The 23,215-nt window shown below is 41.9% G+C and overlaps 1 protein-coding gene across 1 annotated transcript in view; it reads left to right on the forward strand.

The window, feature by feature from the left end:
* Positions 1-13,312: 13,312 nt before the first annotated feature.
* STAG1 (STAG1 cohesin complex component) overlaps positions 13,313-23,215 on the forward strand; it is a 345,726-nt gene continuing 335,823 nt past the window's right edge. Inside the window, exon 1 of the mRNA XM_081106167.1 lies at positions 13,313-13,669. The gene's annotated coding sequence lies outside the window, so the exon portion shown is untranslated. The remainder of the gene's footprint in view (positions 13,670-23,215) is intronic.

The raw sequence follows: 23,215 nt of genomic DNA on the forward strand, positions 1-23,215 counted from the left end.
TGATTTCAGAGAGAGGAAGGGAGAGGGAGAGAGAGAAACATCAATGATGACAGAGAATCACTGATCAGCTGTTTCCTGCACACCCCCTACTGGGGATCAAGCCTGCAACCTGGGCATGTGCCCTGACCAGGAATCGAAACTTGATCTCCTGGTTCATGGGTTAAAGCTCAACCACTGAGCCACACTGGCTGGGCTACTGTCAACATTTTTGTGTAGTTTCTTTTATTGCATTTGTTATCTGTATCATATAGTTCAGATTTTTAGGAAAAATAAAACCATATGCATTTTTAGTTTTATACCATGTTGTTTTTTTATTTGCTTGCTTGTTTGTTTTTTTGTAGATTATGGATATAAATTGGTACACCCTCTTTGAAGTGCAACTAAAAATAATGATACAAATTTTAAATTCACATACCCTTTGACCCAGCAATTCTATTTATCCTCCAGATGTGCCCCTTGTGCATGAAAAAGGTGGATGTATAAGAATGTTTTAACAGTAAAAGCTCCAAAACAACCTAAATATCCACATTACATCCATATAATGAAATACTACTTAGCCATTAGAATATATATGTATCCTATCTAATAATAGACAAACATGGTAATTGACCATACCTTCGCTACGCCTTCCATTGGCTAATCAGTGCAATATGCAAATTAACCCAACCAAGATGGCGGCCAGCAGCCACATAGATGAAGCGAGCAGGAGGCTTGCTTGCTCCAGTGATGGAGGAAGCCAAGGTTCCCCGCCTGCCATGGCCCAGCTCTGAGCTCCAAAAGCAATAAAATTTCAATTATAGAAGCTAAACAAACTCCAGATACCTGTTTTCAGCAGGCTGTGGCCTTGGAGCTGGAGCGAGCAGGAGCTGGCTCTCAGCTCCAGTGATGGCAACAAAGTTTCAATTATAGAAGGTAAATAAATCTCAGAATTAAAAAAAAGAAAAAGAAAAAAAGGAGAGGCTGGGAGCTTCAGTTGCCGACCAGCCTGAAAACAGCCCTCAGTCCCTCACCCAGACTGGCCAGGCACCCCAGTGGGGACCCCCACCCTGAAGGGGGTGTGGCCAGCCTGAAACAGCCATCAGCCCCTCATCCAGGTTGGCCAGGCACCCCAGTGGGGACCCCCACCCTGAAGGGGGTGTGACCAGCTGCAAACAGCCATCAGCCCCTCACCCAGGCTGGCCAGGCACCCAAGCGGGACCCCCACCCTGATCTGGGACACCCTTCAGGGCAAACCAGCCAGCCCCCACCCATGCACCAGGCCTCTATCCTATATAGTAAAAGGGTAATATGCAAACTGACCCTAACAGCAGAAAGACTGGGAATGACTGGTCACTATGACACACACTGATCACCAGGGGGCAGACGCTCAATGCAGGAGCTGCCCTCTGGTGGCCAGTGCACTCCCACATGGGGGAACTCTGCTCAGCCAGAAGCCAGGCTGATGGCTGCCAGTACAGCAGTGGTTGTGGGAGCCTCTCCTGCCTCCTCAGCAGCGCTAAGGGTGTCTGACTACAGCTTAGGTCTGCTCCCTGCTGGCAAGTAGACATCCCCCGGGGGCTGCCAGGCTGCCAGAGGGATGTCTGATTGCCAGCTTAGGCCCAGTCCCCCGGGGAGCGGGCCTAAGCCAGCAGGTGGTCATCCCCTGAGGGGTCCCAAACTGCGAGAGGGCACAGGCTGGGCTGAGGGACTGCCCCCCCCCCCGCCCCCTGTGAGTGCACAAATTTTTGTGCACCAGGCCTCTGGTATATATATATTTACATATACATATATGTATCCTCCAAGCTCAGTTGTTAAAGATGAGAAAGATATAGAACAATGTTGATAGTATGCTCTCTCATCTGTGTAAAAAATTTAAAAAGTATAAAAAGGAGATTATATACCTTTATGCCAATATGGGCATAGAATATTTCTTAAATCAGACATTAAAAATCTGTTTAAAAAAGGGCTCTCTTTGGTCTCAGCCTCAGAAGTGAGATGACGAAGGGAACATTATGGTTCAGAAAGCACCACAACAAGACTGTGCCACTGCTGTGTCTCAAAGGCCTACCACCTTGAGAAGTCCACCTGTGGCAAGTGTGGCTACCCCGCCAAGAGGAAGAGGAAGTATAAACGACAAAACACCTAAAAACCATATACTGCAGGTTCAGGCACGGATTCCCTGAAGGAACAATCTCAAATCCAAGAGGGCAGCTGCTGGAGCATCCAGTTCATCTTAAAGATTTCAATGATTAGTTGCACAATAAATGTTCTGGTTAAAAAAAAAATCTGTAAAAGTGGTTCTGTTGGGGAAGAATCTGGGGGTCTGGAATGCGAGGAAGGTTTAGTATCCCTTGCATATACCCTTTTGCAATGTAATTTTCTTTTTTCTATAATCATGTACATATGTATTTTTAAATTAGAAAAGGTAAAGGATTTTTAAAAGGACCTGCAATTCTAATATTTACAAATATCCACTGTTAAAATTTTGATATGTTTTTTCCTTTACTATAAGTATATGTGTGTGTGGATACATACATAGCCATGTATATATGCTGATAAGAAACAATCCCCAAGATAATGTCAAAATTGGTATCAAATTGTATATATAATCTTTCATTAATCTCTACCATATACTATTATTATATTGCGATATTTTTCATGTCAATGATTATTCTTTGAAAACAAAGAATTTTGAATGGCTATACAAATTTATACACATACATATACATATATACATATTTGTGTATGTGTGTGCGTCATTTATGTTGTTTATTTTTTCTTTTTGACTAAATAAGTAAAGCTATAATAAATATCTTTGTACATATTCAATTCCATTAATTTATTTAATTCTATTTTAAGTAATTTTTCTTAGAATAAAATCCTCATAGGAGAATTACTGAAAATTAAGGGTATACATAAATTATTTTCCAGAACGTCTATACCAATTTATTGTCCCAGGTGTGGAAGAGAGTCTCTATGTACTATAAAGCTGATTTTCCAAAATGAAAATAGCTTTGTTGAACTTTTTCATTATAATATTAACATATACTGAATATACAATTCAGAAAATACAGGAAAGTTGTAAAAATGAAAATGAAAATCACTATCCAGAGATACTCACCATTAATTCTAAGATACACATCCAGATTTTTTCCTAGTATATGTATATTAACTGGATTTGTTTAACTTAATGTTTCTTTCCAAGCCAATAGATAATATGGAGGTACAATATCTTTTTAATAGGTGCATAGTAATCTATTATAATGATATACTATAAATGGCTATTGGGTTTCCCGGGAAGCAGACTCTGAAATAAATTTTAATAGGCAGGATATTAATTAAGGCATGCCCTTGGTATCAACATCTGTAGAAAGAAGGGGAAAGAGGCAGACTTGAACAGAGGGAGAAGTTAAACTGGAATGCAAGCCCAGTGAGAGCTTCAGCTGACTTCATAACGAGTTCTGGTGCTAGAATGTCCCCTTAGCATTATACCAAATTAGACTGAGATGGCCAGGCCTTTTTATACCTTGGCACTGATCAGTTACTGGATATGGGCCATCCTGGGAAGGATCATGCCTCTCTGCGGCTAAAGCAATCCTTGAAGGAGCCAACAGTATTCCTAGAAGTTGAGCTAACAAATCCTTCACTGAAGAGGGATCTGGACAGCATATCACAGTGTCCACTATAGTTTACCTCTTGTTCTGTTCAGATACACTTCATCATATTTGTTTTGGGAGCACATGATCGGAGTGGGCCTCTTTTTCTGTGGGAAACTTTTCAAATGAAAGTTAATGGAATAAACTACAACCCCTGGCATTGCAGCTAGTCTCAGGGGCTATACTTGACAACTCGTTGTCTCTCCCTCTTCCTCTACCCATTCTAGATTCCCCTTATCCTCAGCTATCATCTCTGCTGGTCTCAGTGGCTTACCAGATGGCATGACCCAGACCCTCATCCTAGTCACCCCATTCTTGGGCTGAGATTGCTATACTTGTTCATTTATAGCAAAATTGGGTAAGGGTGAACCAAGAGGTGTCCAAGTAGATCATCTGAATGCCAAATATATTCTTCCATGGCTCCATTGTGTAACCTGTGCCAGAATGGTGACTCCTCTTTTTGCCTGCTAGTCTCTGGACCCAAAAACACAAATAGCTTAGGTTTCCAGCCACAGCTTGTAGCTCAGCTGAAGTCTTGCTGTATTCCCTTTGATAACCTTGTGTTCCCTTTGGAGACCAGTACCCTCAACCCTGCAGAGCTCAGAGTTGGAGACAATTTTTCCAACTCTGTGTTTCTGCACATCTTGTGAGCAGACACCAACAACTTTTATTCTGAACTATCATTCCAAGGATGTTTGTATAGTGAACAGCATTAGAAGATAGCTATGGTATCTCTTTTCAGAATAAAAACCAGTTTTGTTTACTGTCCAGTATAATAAAAATAACGTTATAACGAAGGGTTGGAGAATTAACATAACCCTGGGGCAGAAATGTAAATATATATTATCCATTATATGTAAATGAGAACTGTTTTTTCATTCTCTTTTCTGAAAGATGGAAAAGAACATATTTGTCAGATTAATGGTTGTATACCCTGAACTTACGTTATGCTGATCTAGCAAAGACATCACATCTTGTATCTTTCTCCAGAATCAATCTGTGTGTGTTTTTTTCAGGGACCACACTGCTGAATAAAATGGAGGTATGATGGGGATCACCACTACTCCTGCATCCTTTAGAATTCAGTGGTTCTCAACCTTCCTAATGCCGCGACCCTTTAATACGGTTCCTCATGTTGTGGTGACCCCAATTTCATTGTTACAAATTGAACATAATTAAATCATAGTGATTAATCACAAAAACAATATGTAATTATATATGCGTTTTCTGATGGTCTCAGTCGACCCCTGTGAAAGGGTCGTTCAACCCCCAAAGGGGTCGCGACCCACAGGTTGAGAACCGCTGCTTTAGATCTTTAAAAGGAGCACTAATTCTCACCATTTCCCCCAGCAAGACGGTTTTTTATTTATGTCTTGGCTAGGGGAGGAGGCAGTTTCAGAGATTTCCAATTGGCCTTCCCCATTATGATAGCTGTTACTTCATAGGCCAAAGACCCAATGTGGTGATTGTGCCAACTATGAAGTATAACTATTCTGATTATATATTCAAGAACTGAGGATGACTAAAGTTGGACCTTAGATAGGACTTCATTTATTACCTGGATTTCATATGCACCTACTCTGACAAGCAGACCATGATTATTCTTTGGGTCTCTAAGTATAAATCTCAATTCAGACTCTGTGATCAACAGCCCTTGAAGTGTTTGTGTATCCCCATTCTCTCAGTACACAGTTGTCTTAGTAAATTGCCTTAGGCCCAAAGGTTCTGGAACAACTTTGGAAGGACTGAGGAAATCATTACTTTGTACATTTGCCATGGTGTTGCAGGTTCCTTTGTCCTGGGGACCTGATCTCTACTGGAGTTAATGTGCTCCAGGTCTAAAAGTAGATTAATGTTTTGAAACTTGGCAAGGAATCATGATTTTATTGGGATAACTGCCTCAGACTCCTGGCTATCCATTTTTAAATTCATCTGAAGGTACAAATTGAGTAGTACCACCATTGGCTACCCATCAATTTTTCCCCTAGGAATACCAGGTTCTATTAATTATCTCCAATAATTCTCTGTGGATTACTTCCACCTGACTGATCCTTTGATTTTTATATTACAGCGATTGTCCAATTTGGCTTCTGACCATTACACACTACAACTGGACTCTATTATAATTTTGGGGTCCTACCCTCCCTATTGCTATAGATAAACCTAGTACTTTAATGACTTCCTTTATCATCAACTCTGGCTTCTAGAAAGGAGATTGGTGTCCTTTAAACAATATATTTCTTTATGTCCTTGACATGTGGTGTAGCCTCTGGCCTTCTGTAGCCTAACCATCTGGTATGCTTTCTATCTTTACACAGTATATGGTCTTCAGCATAACCAATTGACTGATCTTTTAAATCTTTTATTTAAAATCCTCACCCGAGGATATGTTTAGCGTTTTTTAGAGAGAGAGGAAAAAGGGGAGAGAGAGAGAAAAATCGATGCAAAAGAGAAACATTAATTGGCTGCCTCCCATATGTGTCCAATTGGGGATGGAACCATCAACCTAGGTATGTGCCCTGCCCTGGAATTGAACCTGCAACCTTTTGGTGTACCAGATGACGCTCAACCAACTGGCCACCTGTCTGGGGCTGCCCGATTCTTTAAATTCTTTCTTCCACTGTCAGCCACATCAATTATGGAATTTTGAGGTTCTTACTATGTTAAATTCTTAGTACTGTGAGAACCCAAAACCTAAGTTTTCCCTTTCTTTTTCATTAAGAACCCTCAAAAATCAATCCTATACTTACTCTCTTAGCTTATGCTGGCTAGATAGTAAAGCTCCTTTGGGGTATAGTTTCTTTCTTCCATTATCATATCCAGCAGATTGAGACTTAATATCAGTCCAGGGCTACCCGACAGGAGACAACCTGAAAGCAAATCTTGAGAGAGAGAGCACTTGTTGTATTGATGGGAAGAGGTCTCTGCATCATCCCTGAACAATGGGAAAAGGATAGGTTTTAATAGGGAAGGGTGGGCCACTGCTAGGAACATCCTCATCTAATGTATCAAACCTTATTCTTTCCCAACAAGGGCCCTGATCTTGCCTTCATATATTTGTCTTGATTAGAAGTTTAATCTTTGGAGCTTAGCTGTTCTGACTAAATTTGTTCTTTAAATTACTCTAGTGTCTCATTTTCAGGAGATGAGAGCCACTTTGTATGCTACAATTGTAGTCTTCACTTTAGCTTTCCATTAGTGATTAATCACTCTCAGATTTTTATTACCTTTTTCCAGTACATCAGTTTGGCTTAGGAATAGACACCTGTCTTAGCTCAAACTGCTATAACCAAATACCCTAGACCAGGTAGCTTAAAAAATAGAAATTTATTTCTCACAGTTCTGGGGAGTGTGGGATCAAGGTGCCTACCTGCTTCAGTTCCCAATGAAGGATCTTTTCCTGGTTTGTGGACAGCAGCCTTTTTGCTATGGCCTTTCCTTCAAGGGGAGAGGAAGAGGGAAAGAGAGGGATAGCTTCTTTTTCTTATAAGACTACCAACCCTATTAAATAAGGGTCATACTCATGACTTCATTGAACCTTAATTACCTCCTAAAAGTCTTACTTCCAAGTACAATCACATTGGGGATAGGACTTAAATATAAGAATTTCTGGGGGGCCGAAACCGGTTTGGCTCAGTGGATGGAGCGTCGGCCTGCGGACTGAAGGGTCCCAGGTTCGATTCCGGTTAAGGGCATGTGCCTGGGTTGCGGGCACATCCCCAGTGGGGGGTGTGCAGGGGGCAGCTGGTCGATGTTTCTCTCTCATCGATGTTTCTAGCTTTCTATCTCTCTCACTTCCTCTCTGTGAAAAATCAATAAAATATATTTAAAAAAAAAAAGAATTTCTGGGGGAACACAATTCAGTCCATGGCATCACTCGATTTCATTGTCCTTATAGTTACTATTTTACCTATATTTCTCAAATACCTGATACACCATACCATTTAATACAGACCCTTCCACTGGTGTACCAACCTGATTCATCACCCATGAAAATTTTAACAATTAGACCAGGCACACAGTGTATTATTAAAAGTTACAAAGAATCCAGCCGGCATGGCTCAGTGGTTGAGCGACAAACTATGAACCAGGAGGTCCCTGGTTTGATTCTCAATCAGGGCACATGCCTGGATTGCAGGCTCAGTCCCCAGTGTGGGGCGTGCAGGAGGTAGCCAATCAATGATTCTCTCTCATCATTGATGTTTCTCTCTCTCTCTCCCACTTCATTCCTCTCTGAAATTACATATATATATGTGTATATATATATATATATATATATATATATATATTTATTTATTTAAATATATATATTTTAAAGTTAACAAAGGTAACCAACAAAAGAGCTAAAATTAATGCAACTGTTAAATGTTGGAGTAGATATTAGCATAATCCTTATTTTTCATAGCAGGAGTCATTACATACAATATTGTCTAAAACTGATATGTGCATACTTAGAAATACCAAAGTAATCACAAACAAAAACATGTAAAAGAGGTTGTCCTTGGGGATTGTCCTAGACTTAGAAAGTGTTAGGATGAAATTTGTTGCTTTTCATCATATACTTTTTAGTGCTATTTTATTTTGTTACGCGTTAATTTGTTTATTTTTATTTGTTGGTGTGTGTATTTCTTTGACTGAAAAAAAAATTAGAGGGTTTTTTGTTTATATGGAAACAATATTTTTGATATCTACCCAATCAAGGTTGACTCCTTAAAGTGGGTCAGGTCTCATTCCAGATCTTTTAAAATAAGCAATGAGGTAGAAAACCAAGGACACCAAGAAACTTGGACTAAGCAAATGGTTGTTCTACTGATCCTTTATTCTCTACCATAAATAATATTTAAGAACCCGTAGGTCAGTGGTTCTCAACCTTCCTAATGCCGTGACCCTTTAATAAAGTTCCTCATGTTGTGGTGACCCCCAATCATAAAATTATTTTCGTTGCTACTTCATAACTGTAATTTTGCTACTGTTATGAATCATAATGTAAATATCTGATATGCAGGATGTATTTTCATTGTTACAAATTGAACATAATTAAAGCATAGTGATTAATCACAAAACAATACGTAATTATATATGTGTTTTCCGATGGTCTTAGGTGACCCCTGTGAAAGGGTCGTTCGACCCCCAAAGGAGTCGCGATCCACAGGTTGAGAACCGCTCCCTTAGGTCCTACCCACACTATTACATCCCTCTGCTTATGAGATTTCCTTTAAATGTCTGGGTAGTTCTGGTCCTCCATTTTTTGGGAACTGGATTTTTAAAAAAAATATAATTTATTGATTTTTCACAGAGAGGAAGGGAGAGGGACAGAGAGTCAGAAACATCAATGAGAGAGAAACATTGATCAGCTGCCTCCTGCACACCCCCCACTGGAGATGTGTCTGCAACCAAGGTACATGCCCATGACTGGAATCGAACCCAGGACCCTTGAGTCCGAAGGCTGACATTCCATCCACTGAGCCAAACCGGTCAGGGCTGGGAACGGGATTTTATCTGCAACCAGGTTACTGACTGTGAAAGGGGAGGTATTCCGGCTCTCTCTTATCAATTTTGGGGCAGACTGCTCATGTTTAAAAGAAATTATGTTTTTCATATTAAAAAAGGAATGGGAAAAAAAAAATCATGGTTTAATCTGATAGGTAGAATACCATGGCACATTACTGCCACCAGTTGGCAGAACACCTTAATTGCAAGAGTAGGAAAGATGGGAAAACCATTTCTGATTTTTTTCCAAAGGTCTAATAGCAAATGTCCTGTGTCAAGTGAAAAATGCTAAATGTAAAAGTAAAGAGTTATAATGCATAATCAACAGACATCTCTTTTGGTCTAAATATTCTCTTGACATAGAAGATGAGTCACAGATTGGGAGACAATATTTGCAAAAGACATATAATAAAGGACTATTAAGCAAAATATACAAATATGCACCTGGAACTCTGTAAAAGTGGTGGGAAGGGAAGAATCATTAATGAAATGTTACTTTGAAAAGTCTTTATGAGATCTACAGGAGAAAAACTACAAAATTCTGATTACTGCAATCAGAGAAACTGTTGATGGGTAGAAAGACTTATTATAATTGAGAAGTTAGTTTTTCCCAACTTGATCTATAGATTCAATGTAATCCAAATAAAAATCCAAATTAATATCTACAAACTGATTCTGAAGTTCATATGGAGGGCAAAAGATGCAGAGTAGCCAGAACAATATTGAAAGAGAAGAACAAAGTTAGAGGACTGATGCTACCTGACTTTAAGATTTACTATTAAGCTACAGTAATTAAAACAGTGTGATATTGGTGAAAAACAGATAAATAGATCAATGGAAAAGAACTGAGAGCTCATAAAGATAATCAAGTGACCTTAGACAAAGAAATGAAGGCAATACAATGGAGTAAAGAAAGTCTGTTCAGTAAATAGTACTGAAACAATGGGTAGTCACATTTAAAAAAAAATCTAGACACAGATCTTACATCATTCACAAAAATAAACTCAAATATCATAGACCTAAATGTAAAAGCCAAAACTATAAAACTTCTAGAACAACAACACAGGAGACTACCTATATGACCTTGGGTCTAGTAATACCTTTTAGATACAACAAACACCAAAGACACAATCCATGAAAGAAATCATTGAAAAGCTGGACTTTATTAAAATTAATAATTTTTGCTCTGAAAAACACAACGTCAAGAAAATCAGAAGATTAAGTCACAGATTGGGAGAAAATATTTGCAAAAGACATATAATAAAGGACTATTAAGCAAAATATTCAAAAGAACTCTTAAAACTCAACAGTAAGAAAACAAACAACCTAAGTAAAAAATCAACCAAAGACCTTAACAGACATCTCACCAAAGAAGATATACATATGGGGAAATAAGTATATGAAAAGATGTTCTACATTATATGTAATCAGGGAAATGCAAATTTTAACAACAATGAGATACCACTACACACCTATTAGAATGACCAAAATCTGGAACACTGACAACAGCAAATACTGATGTTGTAGAGCAAAATAAACTCTTACATTGTGGGAATGCAAAATAGTACAGACACTTTGGAAGATAATTTTACAGCTTCTTATAAAACTAAACATACTCTTAGCATATGATCCAGCAATCAAACTCCTTATTTACTCAAAGGAGTTGAAAACTTATGTCCACACAAAAATTCTTCATAGGAAAGTTTATAGAAGCTTTATTCATAATTGCCAAAACTTGGAAGCAACCAAGATGTCCCTCAATAAGGGAATGGATAAATAAAATGTGGTACATCCAGACAATGGATTATTTATTATTCAGTACTAAAAAGAAATAAACTATCAAACTACTAAAAGACATGGAGGTAATTTTGGGGGACTTTTGAAGAGAAAGAATGTAGTAGAGAACAGAGAACTAGGAGTTGAATTATGGGAGGGAATAAAGAGGAGGAGCTAACAAAGAAACCAGATGACCAGTAATCTAGATAGATTGTAGAACCCAGGAATTGTCTTACAAACAAGGGAAATAGGATTTCAAGGAGGGACTAAGGATTGGGTGTGCCAAGAAAATGAGGAATGAGAAAATGGTTGGAAATGAGAACTCTGGTAACTTAAAAGTGTGATTTCAATTTGCTGTTATGGAGTCACTGATAAAAGGTAAAGAATAAGGTGGAAATGCAAAGTTGAATCTTTTGAGAAATATGACAGTGAAAGAAAGGTTGTATGGACCCCAAGAAGATTCATTTGGTATGAACCCCAGAAAGGAATTTCTGTCCTGAGATGGACTCCCCATGATCAACTGACAGCCTGAATTTTATAAATAATAAGAGCCTAATCGCCATTTACTGATAGGGGCTTCTTGCATATTCTGGGTACCAGGGAAACCTAGACGGAACCTGTGGTTTCCTGCAGTTTGCCCTGCCTGTTCACTTATGCTGGCTGATGTGAACAACTGCAGGGAAAACCTGAATTGAGACCTGCCCTGAAATGTGCAATTTGGACACTTCATTTACATAAAACAGACCTAATTGAGAACCTGGGTGGGAACTTTTGCTATAAAAGGTGGCCTTCTCTTTGGTAAAACACAATTTAGGTTTTACCAAAAAAATTTGTAAAAATTCTGCAGCTCCTATTTAGTTAAATAAATGCTTTTTATCCTTTATTACATTATAAAATTAACTTTGGTTTACAGTTGACAGTACAGTAAATGGAGGGAGTAGCACTGAATTTTTAAAAAGGAATGGAAACTGTCTGTTGAAAAATAGAAAGAAGCCAGTGGATAGGAAGATATTGAAGATATATAAGAGCCTATTAAAGTAAAGGTGGAAGGAGGAAGTGGGAAGGGTGGCATATATAGTCCAGGGAGAAAGACCGGTTTGGGAGAGAAGGGAAGAATGGATTAATTTGATGAGAGTTTTTGAAATCAAGAACAGGATGTGGCTAAATGTTTTAATATGGAGAGAATATCAACCCGATATGGGAGTCCCATAGCTTTGATCCCAGGAAACCAGATGATGTTCATTAGTATAGATTGGGACTGGTACCTTGAACAAGGAAAGTTAGAAGTAGTCTTTGTGAGATTGAGGCAACCAAAGGTTAATAATTATAAGTGGGGTTCCAGGTGGGTTGTGATTTCAAAAGCCACACACCTTTTGACCCTTGGGAGAGAAACCAGAAATTAGGGTAATTTACTGGAGATTGTCACTCAGGACTATAAAGGAGTTGAGCGATTCTAAGGCATTACTAACACAGAGCTGGCTATAGCAACAGAGAACTTAGTCATAAACGGGGCTGATGACCTGGGAGATTAAGGATTCAATTTGTATAGAAAAGTTGTGAGCAAGTGAAAGGTGGGAAACACGGCCAAGACCACCGCGAGGCAGGCGGATGGTAAGTAGGGAAGAGACCACGTTCAAGGGCATATTTGAGCCCTGATCTCACGTTAGTCAATTATTTCCCTTTTGGCAGCTAAGAGGCTAGGAACGTCCATTTCAGAGCCACCGAGAGGAGTCCTAAACGGTGGGAGGAGAAATCTAATGCAAAAGCGGAGGCTGCAGCCTGCTAGTCCAGCCACATTCACTTCCACTAACTGGCCAATGCTGCCGCCTTATGCAAAGCCAGCACCACGGGAGGATCTGCTTTACCGAGGCAGGGACCACGCCGCTCGGCCTGGGGTGGGCACTGCCGCGTCTAGACCAGCGGCGAGGGAGGTCCCTAACAGTCCTCGAAACCCTTTCACCCTCTCCCGGTAGAGCGCCAATCAACAATGAGTCGCTAATACAATGCGAGGTTCCGAGGCCCTGGCTACACGGGAGAGGTCGGGAGCAGTTTTGCGCCGCCGCTCCCTCCCTCCCGTTGCCGCAGAGAGTTCGGGTTGGGGGGTGCGGGCAGCAGGAGCCGGGCAGGGCTGCAAAACAGCGCCAGTCCCGCGACCAGGGGAGGGGCCTCGGGGAAGGGGCCGGGGCGGGTTTCCCTCCTAGGGCTCCGTAAAGCTCCAAAAATGGCGGGCGGCAACTCGGCTAGCCAGGCGCGCAGGCGCCACCGTGGCCGTCTTTCCGACAGCCTCGGGCAACCCACGAACTGTCCACAACACCCGCCCCCAGCGGCAGCCGCCGCTCACGATTGGCTGAGCTGGCCCAGGGCTCCGTGCAGGGGCGGGGCCGCCACGCCGAGGCCACGTTTCCCGCCCCGCTGGCGCGCGTGCGCGCAAACCCCACTGGAAAGCATTTGAGCGCGTCCCCGCCGGGGGCCCCCAGCTCGCGCCTCTGCTCCCTCCCCTTTCCGGGCAGGCCGGTCCCGTCAGCGAGGCAGTATGCGCCGCGGCCAGCAGAGGGCGGTCCGGACCCAAGTCTGCAGCGGCGCCATTGGCGTGTGGAAAATGCCACCAGATGGCGGGTTAGGATTGCAGCTCCGTTGAAGGCGCGGCCCCCGCTCCCGAACCCCCGGCGACCACCCCGTAACAACCCCCCCACATCGGGAATAACACACCGGAGACTTTTGGGGGGAAACTAGGTCCACGGCCGGCGGCGCCCGGATGGGCAGCTGAGGTGAGTACGGGCGGCGGCGACAGCGGCGGGGGGCGGGAAATGGGAATGCGGCGGCAGCAGCGCGGGGGCTGGAGACGCCGATCCAAAATGGAGGCCGGGCGAGAGCGAGAGAGCGCGAGCGGGGAGCTGGCGGGCGGGCGGGCCCGGCTCGGGCTGCGCGCGGGGGAGGGAGGCCGCGCCGGCCTGTGCGAGGTGTGGCGGTCGCTGACCGTCCGGGCGCGCGTGGGGGGCACCGGCTGTGGGCGCGGCGGGCACCCCGGAGCTCTCGTGGCTCCTCACTCATCCCGCGGGCCCCGAAAATGGTGCCCCCGCCCGCTCGGGCACTACGGCGACGAGCGCGGAAGCCTTTGTGGCGCGCTCGGGCCCGCCGCCAAGCCCGCCCTCCGTCCCCCCCCCGCCGCCCGGACTTCGGGACTCGCCCGCGCCCGGCGGAGCCGGCCCGAGGCGGGCTGGTGTGAACGCCTTCTGCCGCCCCGCGTTTCTGCGGTGTTTTAGCGGCAGCGTCGTCACATGACAACGAGCTCGCCTCCGTGGAGGGGCCTGGGGGTCGCTCGGCGTGGCGGCCGGCCCAGGCTTTTCCTTGGTCGGGTGGGGCTGGGAGCTGGCAACTGGGGGAAAGGGGGCGTCGAATCCAGGCTTCCCGCTATCTGCCCTCCCCGCCCCCGACGGAGGCTTCCTCGTGAAACGTGCCCAGGCCCGAAAACGGCCCCGCTAGTTTGCCGCTCCCCCGGGAGAGGAGACCAATAAAAGTTGTTTTCCCTCTTTTCTCGGGGTGGGGGCGGGGTGGAGGGCTGGGAAACTGGAATGCTTGGAGTGGGACCTGGGCCTCGATTGGAGGATCTGAACTGGGCGCTGCTGCTTGTGTGCTGTAGGGATGGAGAAAAATGTTCAGGTTTTAAAATTGTCACCTCACCCCGTCTACCCATATGAAATATGGTATCAGTTCTCTTCACATTGCAAAGAATCATGCCCCGGGCGTATAAAAAAAATCATGGGGTGGTTTTGGAAGCTTATGATCTCAACGGTGCTGTTTGTATGTTTTAGTGTTTGTATGTGACTATAGCGACTTATTCGCCGTTATCGTTGGTGTTAAGATGACAGTTTATTCCTTTTCGTGGCTGTGAGTAGGAAGGACTCTGTTTTGCATCTTAGCAAATAAAGTTAGTGTTTGTGAAAGTATCTGAATTGACAAAGTTGTGTGATTTGTAACTAAAGTTGTGTGGAATTTGTAACTCCACCTTTTAGTTTTCTGTGTGTGTTTTCAAGAAACTTGCAAATTCTGATGCTCCAGCACTTAGGGAAGTATCCTCAACAGTGAAAATATAAACGACTTACTGTATGATATATTGTGCCACGCTCTCATATTTATAATGTATGAAGAATTCAGATTCCAAAATTTCTTTAGAAGGTGGGATGTTGAAAGATCCAGAAAGGCTGTTTACTTGTGGTTTTTGAGACTATAACAAATTATTTGCTATCTAAAGTTCTAGAAAACTTACAGGTGTTTTGCTACATTTTCAAAATGTACTTTAAATTTATTCAAGTGGTCTACCAATGGTCATGTTTACAGCCAAATTGCTTTTGAATGAAAATTTCTCTGTATCTTCTTTAGTTTTGATGTTCTGGTAAAACAGGGATATTCAGATAGATGTGAAATACGGAAAATTGCTATGCTACTAGGATTGCTTTCTTTGAAGACAGTAATAACAATTACTGTTGATTTGAATGGCTTTAAGGGGGCTATGGTGTAGGGGCGAGGACGACTAAAGTTAAACATTCCTTAGGTTTGTCATCTTTGGGATGTCATTCTTGAGCTTTACTTTCCTCATCACTAAAATGAAGGTAATAAATTATATGGTAGTTGTTTTTAATATGTGTGTGAAAAAGTCCTTTTAGTGTTAGGACTTTAAAAATATACAGTTTTAATCTTTTCTCCTTGATTTTTGGATCAACTACCACAAATTTAACAGCTTAAACAAACCTCTTTATTATCTCAAAGGTCAGAAATCTGTGTACTTTTTTTTGTTTGTTAATCCTCACCTGAGGATATTTTGTCCATTGATTTTTAGAGAGAGTGGAAGGAATGGAGGGGGAGGGGAAGGGAGAGGAAGAGAGAGAGATGTGAGACACATAAATTGGTTCCCTCTCGCACTCATTCCAACCTGCAACACAGGCATGCACACCTGACTGAGAATCGAACCCGAGATCCTTTGGTGTGTAGGCCAACGCTTCAACCACTAACCAACACCGACCAGAGCTCTGGGTATTTTTTGTAACCAGGCTCTCAGTTCAGCATCTCACCAGGCTGAAATCAAGATGTCAGCTGGCTGCAATTCTCATTTGAGGCTTAAGGTCTTCCAAGCTTATTACTTGTTGGCAGAATTAATTTCTTTGGCTGTATGAAGTTCTTTTTCTAGCTAAGTTCCTTACCATATGTCCATGTAGGCAGTTACAACATGGCTGCTTGTTTTCAGCCAGGCAAGCCTGACCAGTCTCTCCACTTCCTCTGTCTCTGATCTCTAGACTCCCCTTTAAGACCTCTTTTAAAAGCTCATCTGATTAGGTCATACCCACCCAGGTTAATCCCCTTTTTGGTGAAATCAACTGATTAGGGACTTTAACTACAAATGCAAAAATCTGTTTTCCATCTAACAGTCACAAGAATTATATCCCATATTATATCTTTCCCACACTCAAGGGGAGAGGATTAGACAGGGGTGTGGGTCATTGAGGGTTTTTAGAATCAAGCTTTTTTAAAAAAAATTATTGACTGATTTAGAGGTGGGGCGAAGAGAGAAACTGATTTGTTGTTCCACTTATTTATGCATTGGTTGCTTTTTTGTGTGAGTCCCGACTGGAGATTGTACCTGAAACCTTGGCGTATGGAGATGACACACTAACAAACTGAGCTACCTGACCAGGGCAAGGGTATCAAGCTTTAAAGCAACGGTCGCCAACCTTTTTGACCTCACGGACCATCAGTGGTCCGTGGACCAATGGTTGGTGACCGCTGCTTTAAAGGATATAGCCAGTAGTTAAAATTGTTAGGTACAGTTTAGTTTCTTAACAGAGAGGTGATGCAGTAGTGACTTGGTCAATCTTTGTTAGTGGAATAACAATATAAATCTTTAGAAATTAGATGATTCTTGCTGCTCTAATATTCTGTAGGGAAAATTAGGAAGTAAAAACCTAAAAGATTGCATAAGCCCCAGGATGAGATGAATCTTGAGGTAGGAATTAGGGTTGTGTCTAAAGCAGCTGTGGGCAAACTACGGCCTGCGGGCCACATCTGGCCCGTTTGAAATGAATAAAACTAAGAAAAAAAAAGACCGTACCCTTTTATGTAATGATGTTTACTTTGAATTTATATTAGTTCGCACAAACACTCCATGCTTTTGTTCCGGCCCTCCGGTCCAGTTTAAGAACCCATTGTGGCCCTCGAGTCAAAAAGTTTGCCCAACCCTGGTCTAAAGAGAAGGAGGGATCAGTTTTCTGTGGTTTTGGTAGTTAAGAGGATAGGATCCCAGCTTCCTATCTTTAAATACTGAGAGAATCCTTGTCCTATTGAGAAATGTGATTCTTTTAAAATGAGCTTTTAAGTAGGTCATAGTTAGACCAGTTGGTTTTATAGAATCTTTTCTCCATGTAGTACATCCTTTCCTTATTGCTTCCATCAGGTTTTTTCCTCCTCTTCTAATTCCCTGTTCTTGCCAGTTAGTGCTTGAAGGACACTTCAAGTCCTACCTTCTTTCTTTAAAAAAAAAGAAAAAAGATTTTAGCGGAAGGAGGGGGGGGGGGAGAGAAAGAAACATCAGTGTGGCAGGGGTGGAAGTGGGGGTAGGGAGAGACAGACATCGATGTGGGAAACATCAATCGATTGCCTTCTGCATGTGCCCCGACTGGGTATGGACCCTGCAACCTGCGTGTGTGCCCTGACCGGGAATAGAAACCACGACCTTTTGGTGTACTAGACTACATCCTAACCAATGGAGCCATACCTGCCAGTGTGAGTCCTACCTTTTTTATAAAATACATTCCTTTGTGTTGTTAGCCTAAATGATGTACCAGTTAGTCGTGTCTGTAAGGAGTTTTGTAAATTAAATAGCTATACTAATGGCTTTTAACTTGCTAGAAGCTCACAGTTACCAAAACATTTTACATTGTGACTCAGTACAAACATGCAATAGAAATAAAAGTGTCACAAAGCAGTATTTTATGCAGTGCACTCTGATATACTGATTTTTTAAAAACGAATAATGCTGGTTGCAGCTTGCCTACCTGATCTAATAACTCACCTACCCAGAGTTGGAAAAGTAATTAAGAGAGTGCAAAGTATACTAGTAAAACCATAAGAAGAAACCATTTCACTTGCATCAGATTAACAAACATTAAAAATCCTGATATCAAATTTTGGTGAGAATGCGGAGAGTGTAAATTGATAGTCATTTTGCAAATGAATTTGTTTTAGCTAGTAAAATGAAGTATAGGTACCTTACATCTAGCAGTTACACTTCTGTCTACATTCCTGTGAGAGAAAATCTTATATACCAGGTTGTGAACAAAAATGTTCATAATAACCTTGTTTGCAGTAGCCAATATTTAGAAACAGACTGTTCATCAGTGGTAGAATGGATAAATAAATGGTAGTTTTCGAAAGTTAAAATAACCTTAAAAAAGTTAATCTTAATTCCAATGATAACCTCACTTGGTCATAGTGTATTATCCTTTTTATATTTAATATTTTGTTAGGAATTTCGGGATATTTCTTCATGAGGGATATTGTGTTGTAGTTTTCTTTGGTTGTAATGTCTGATAGGTTTCAGTGTTAGGATTATGATAGTCTCATAAAATAAGTTGAGAAGTGTTCCCTCTGTTAGTGAGTTTGTGCAATACTGATTGATATTCTTTCTGGAATTTTAGCTAGAATTCACCAGTGATACCATCTGGACTTGGAATTTTTTTTTTATGAGAAGGTTTTGGTAACATTCAGTTTTTTAGTGGATGCAGGGTTATTCAGATTTTGTTTCATCTTAAGTCAGTTTTGTTAAGTTGTATTTTTAAAGAAAATTTTCATCTCATGTGTTGACATAAGTTGTTTATAAGATATCCTTGTTAGCCTCCTAATGTCTGTAGGATCTGTAGTGATAACTTTTCTTTGATTTCTGGGGTTGTTAATGTGTTCCTTCTTTTTTTCTCTACCAGTCTAATTCAGGTTTACCAATTTTGATATCTTTTCTAAATATGTTTTTTTAATTGATTTTTTGAGAGAGAGAGAGAGAGAGAGAGAGAGAGAGAAAGAAACATCAATGTGAGAGAGAAACATCGGTCAGTTGCCTCCCCACACACGCCTACAACCTGGGCGTGCGCCCTGACCAGGAAGTGGTGCATGGTACGACACTCAACCAACTGAGCCACACCAGCCAGGCCTCAATATCTTTCCAAATAATAACACTGTCAGTTTTTCCCATTCATCTTTTCTCTTCATTTATTTTTGTTATATATAATTTTTTTCTTACATGTATTTTGGTTTTCTTTTTCTAGCTTCTTAAAGTGGAACTGAGGTCATAGAATTCAGACATTTCTTATTTTCTAATATAAACATTCAAAGCTAGAGATTTTCCTCTAATGTATCCCATAGATTTTGGTAAGTTGTGTTTTTATTCAGTTTGAAATTGTTTCTAATTTGCTTTGTGATTCCTTTTTTGTTTGCTTTGTGATTTCTTCATTAACTCATGGATTACTTACAAGTCTAATTTTCAGATATTTGGAGTTATTTTAGACATCTTTTTGACTGCTAGCTTAATTTCATTTTGAGGTCGGAGAATATCCTCTATATCAGTGTTTCTCAATCTTCCTAATGCCGTGACCCTTTAATACAGTTCCTCATGTTGTGGTGACCCCCAACCATAAAATTGTTTTCTTGATGCACTTCTTGAAGCATATAGTTGAGTTTTGCTTTTTTATCCTTTTGGCAGTGTGGAATTGGAATATCTCTTTCAATTATAAAAAAAAACACATTGATTATGTGCTAATGCCTAGCAAGGTCTGTGAAGGGCCTGAGATTATACCCTACTTGCAGGCTAGCAAGTGTCATGTTGGTGGTTGACGCCAATAGGAATCCCTAATTTGGGGTGCGGTTGGTGAAGGTTAAAAAAAGTAAACTTTATTCTGCTTAATTGTGATACAGCATAGCTGTGAAGCAGTCCTGGGGCCAGGACCCTCTGGCCTGACAGCTCTGCTCCCTGCTGGTCTGCTTTGTTCTGTGCTGGTCTATTCTGCTGTGATTTGGTCTGCTCCATTCTGTGCCAGTTTGTTCTGGCCTGTACTGGTCTGCTCTGTTCTGCTCTGGTGGGACATCTTAGGTGTTTCAGTTCAGCCTGGGAGACACAGTTTTCAGTCTTGGTGGAAAGGGAAAGTGTGCTTATAGAGCAGAGGGGAGCTGGCTTATATGGACAGAAATCCCTGCCCTCATACAAATGAGATTCCAAGTCATCCAAGATTGATTGGTCCAAAAGGCACTCCTGATTGGTCAGAATAGAGCTGCCCTGATTGGTCAGAGGTACACAACTCTGGATGGAGAAAGCCTCAGTCATAGTGGTTGAAATAGGATTCTAGGAACTCCTTTTTTAAGGGCTGGGTCCAATGGCAGAGTGCAGGCTTCTCCCTGAAGTGCAGTTTGCATGAGAGGCCCCTTTGTAAAAATGGCTGCTAGGCTCTGTTTTTTTAAAAATTTGAGACCAGTTAGCCACCATGAGCCCTTCTTAGTAGGTGTCTTCTTAGGGTTCACACTGGTTAACCTGCCACAGTTTAATTGGATGCTAGTAGGAGTTACGAGACTCTTTGGTCAGAGATAAAGAACAATGCACTATATAGCAATAGCAGTAGCCACAGAATCAGCCCCAATTTGCACAGTTATGTGGAAGAGTGACACCTATACATGCAATGAGTAGGTTGTGTCATAGAGGAATACCAGGGTTGGGGGAAACTTAAATCATTATAATGGGTAGTAAGCATGCCTCCCCTTTTCTCTGAGGAAGATGCCCGATTATACCAGGTTTATTACTTTTTGTATCTTATTTAGAGCACTGAGAGGTAAGCCTTTTGCATTCTCTAGTAGATAGTATGAAGTAGCAAATGTGTAGATGTTTTTATGACGGTAAACAATATGAAAGCTAAAGAACATCTTAAGCTGTGTTGTACTTTATTGTTAAACTGGGGCCCAGTGCACAAATTCGTGCACCTTGAAAGGAACTGTGGGCCATGAGGCTGTGGTGGGCATAGGGGCGGGTCTTGGACCATCCTCAGCACCCCTGCCCAGCCCCTCCCACTCTGGCCCTAGGTCCCCTGTCTACCGGCAGCCCGGCTCCCACCGCCGCCGCTCCCACACCCTGATGGCACCGGCCCTGGTCGCATCCGCTGATGGCGTGGAATGATTGGGGCCAGCACCAGCAGCGGGTGTGAGTGGGGCTGGCGCTGTCAGCAGGTGTAAGCGGCGGCTGCTGCCCCGATCGCCCCTCAGGAGCAGGGGGAGGTGGCGAATCCCTGAGGGGCAATCGGGGCCCGCAACCGCCACTTGCACCTGCTGACAGTGCCGAGCAATTGGGGTGGTGCCAGGTGCCAGCAGTAGGTGCAAGCAGGGGCCGGTCCCAGCAGCAGATGTGAGTGCCCAGGGGGACTGTGGCATGCGGGAGTAAAGGACTTGCAGTAACCACCAGAGGCTTGCCCTGATGACAGTGACCGGTGCCCCGCCTTGGTCTGGCACCCCTGCTCACCTGCTCCGCCATCCCGCTGCGGCCAATGCCGGTCATGTTCCGCACGCACCCCCCGGTGGTCAGCGCACGTTATACTGACCAGTAGTTCAGTTGTTCTGCTGTTCGGTCTATTTGCATATTAGGGTTTTACATATGTAGATTCTAAATTAACTTTTGAGAAGAAAATGCCTTTGTGCCTTGTATTGCTAGGGATAATTAAAAAGTTGATGCTCACAGATGAAGGAAGCACTATCACACACATGGTATGTGGCTAAGAATGAATGCCATTGTTCCCCGTCGGGACCGGGATCCGGGGCGGAGAGCCCTTCGACCTGGGAAATGGGATGCGGCCAGAAAGGGGGCCGCCCCCACGCCCTTTGCTAAACCATTTGTAGATGACCTGCTTCTGGGTCGGGGTTTCGTAGGAGGCAGAGCAGCTCCCTCGCTGCGATCTATTGAAAGTCAGCCCTCGACACAAGGGTTTGTAGATAAAAATTAAAAAAAAAAAAAAAAAGAATGCCATTGTTCATTATGTAAGAGAGTTCCTGGCACTTGAGTCACACTTGTTTCAAATTTTAACTCAACCCCTTCCTAGGTATATAAACTTGGGCAAATTCTTTAACCTCTCTAAACCTCAGTTTTGTATTCTGTAATATGGGAATAATAAAAGCATGCCTCTTATGGATTACTGTAAAGGTTAAAAGGTGGGGTTTAAGTGTTAGATTATATTGCATTTTACATAAATCCAAAGGGCATTAATCTTAAAATTAAAAGGAGAATGAAATTATAATTAAATAAATGGTGAGGTTATTTTCCAGAAGTAAAGAATTTTAATTAATTGGTTCTTATCAGCACATAGAGCTAGCACAGTGGTTCCTAACCTTGGCTGCACATTAGAATCACCTGGGAATCTTTTTAAAATCCTCATTTCTGGGCCTCATCCTCTGAAATTTCGTTACTTTGTTATGGGGTGGGGCCACAACATTAGTAACAAAGAAACAGAATTTTCGGAGGATGTGGCCCAGAAATTAGGATTTTAAAAAGATTCCCAGGTGATTCTAATGTGCAGCCAATGTTGAGAACCACTGAGCTAGGAGATTAAAACTTTATTAATGAGAATGGTCAGAGAATGAAGTACTCTTGTTAATTGAGAGATGAGGATTATGGCCAGAGTTTTTTGCTTATTGTTAAACATATTTCAAACAGCAGGCTCTTTTTCTTTCCTTAGAAAATACTGCATCCTAGAAAGGCAATTTAATACTTTCTTGGTAATTGAGAAACTTTGATGGTTGTATGAGGATTATTTTTTAATTATTAGCTTTATGTATAATTTTTTAAAGAGACTACGAATGAATCTTTACCAAGAGCAAAACATATCTTGAAAGTTACTAGACAAAATAAGATGATAGATGATTGCTTTTATTATCATAAAAATGGGGTACAAAGAAGAAAACCCTGATTAACTTAAGAATTTATTTTAGTTATGAATTTTTAAAAAATTTTTAAAAATGTAAAGGCAGCTTGGGGTAGGAGAGTGAAAACTAGGGCCAAAGACATGAATTTTAATTACAGCTGTAGCACTAACTACCTGTAATGTCTTTGAGTCATTACTTTTCTCTGGCCTCTGTTTCTTCATTGTAAAATTAGCGTCTTGGGCGTCGTTTCCAGGATTCTTTTAAATTTTGTAGTATCTGTTGAAATAATTAAGAAATCAACTCTGAATCAGGTCATGTAGAATGTTTGATTTGAAAGTCCTTAGTTTGGACAACCTAATTGTGTTATCAATAGGCTCTTT

This window comes from Myotis nattereri, assembly GCF_964212035.1.
Source record: "Myotis nattereri genome assembly, chromosome: 14".
Lineage (NCBI taxonomy): Eukaryota > Metazoa > Chordata > Mammalia > Chiroptera > Vespertilionidae > Myotis > Myotis nattereri.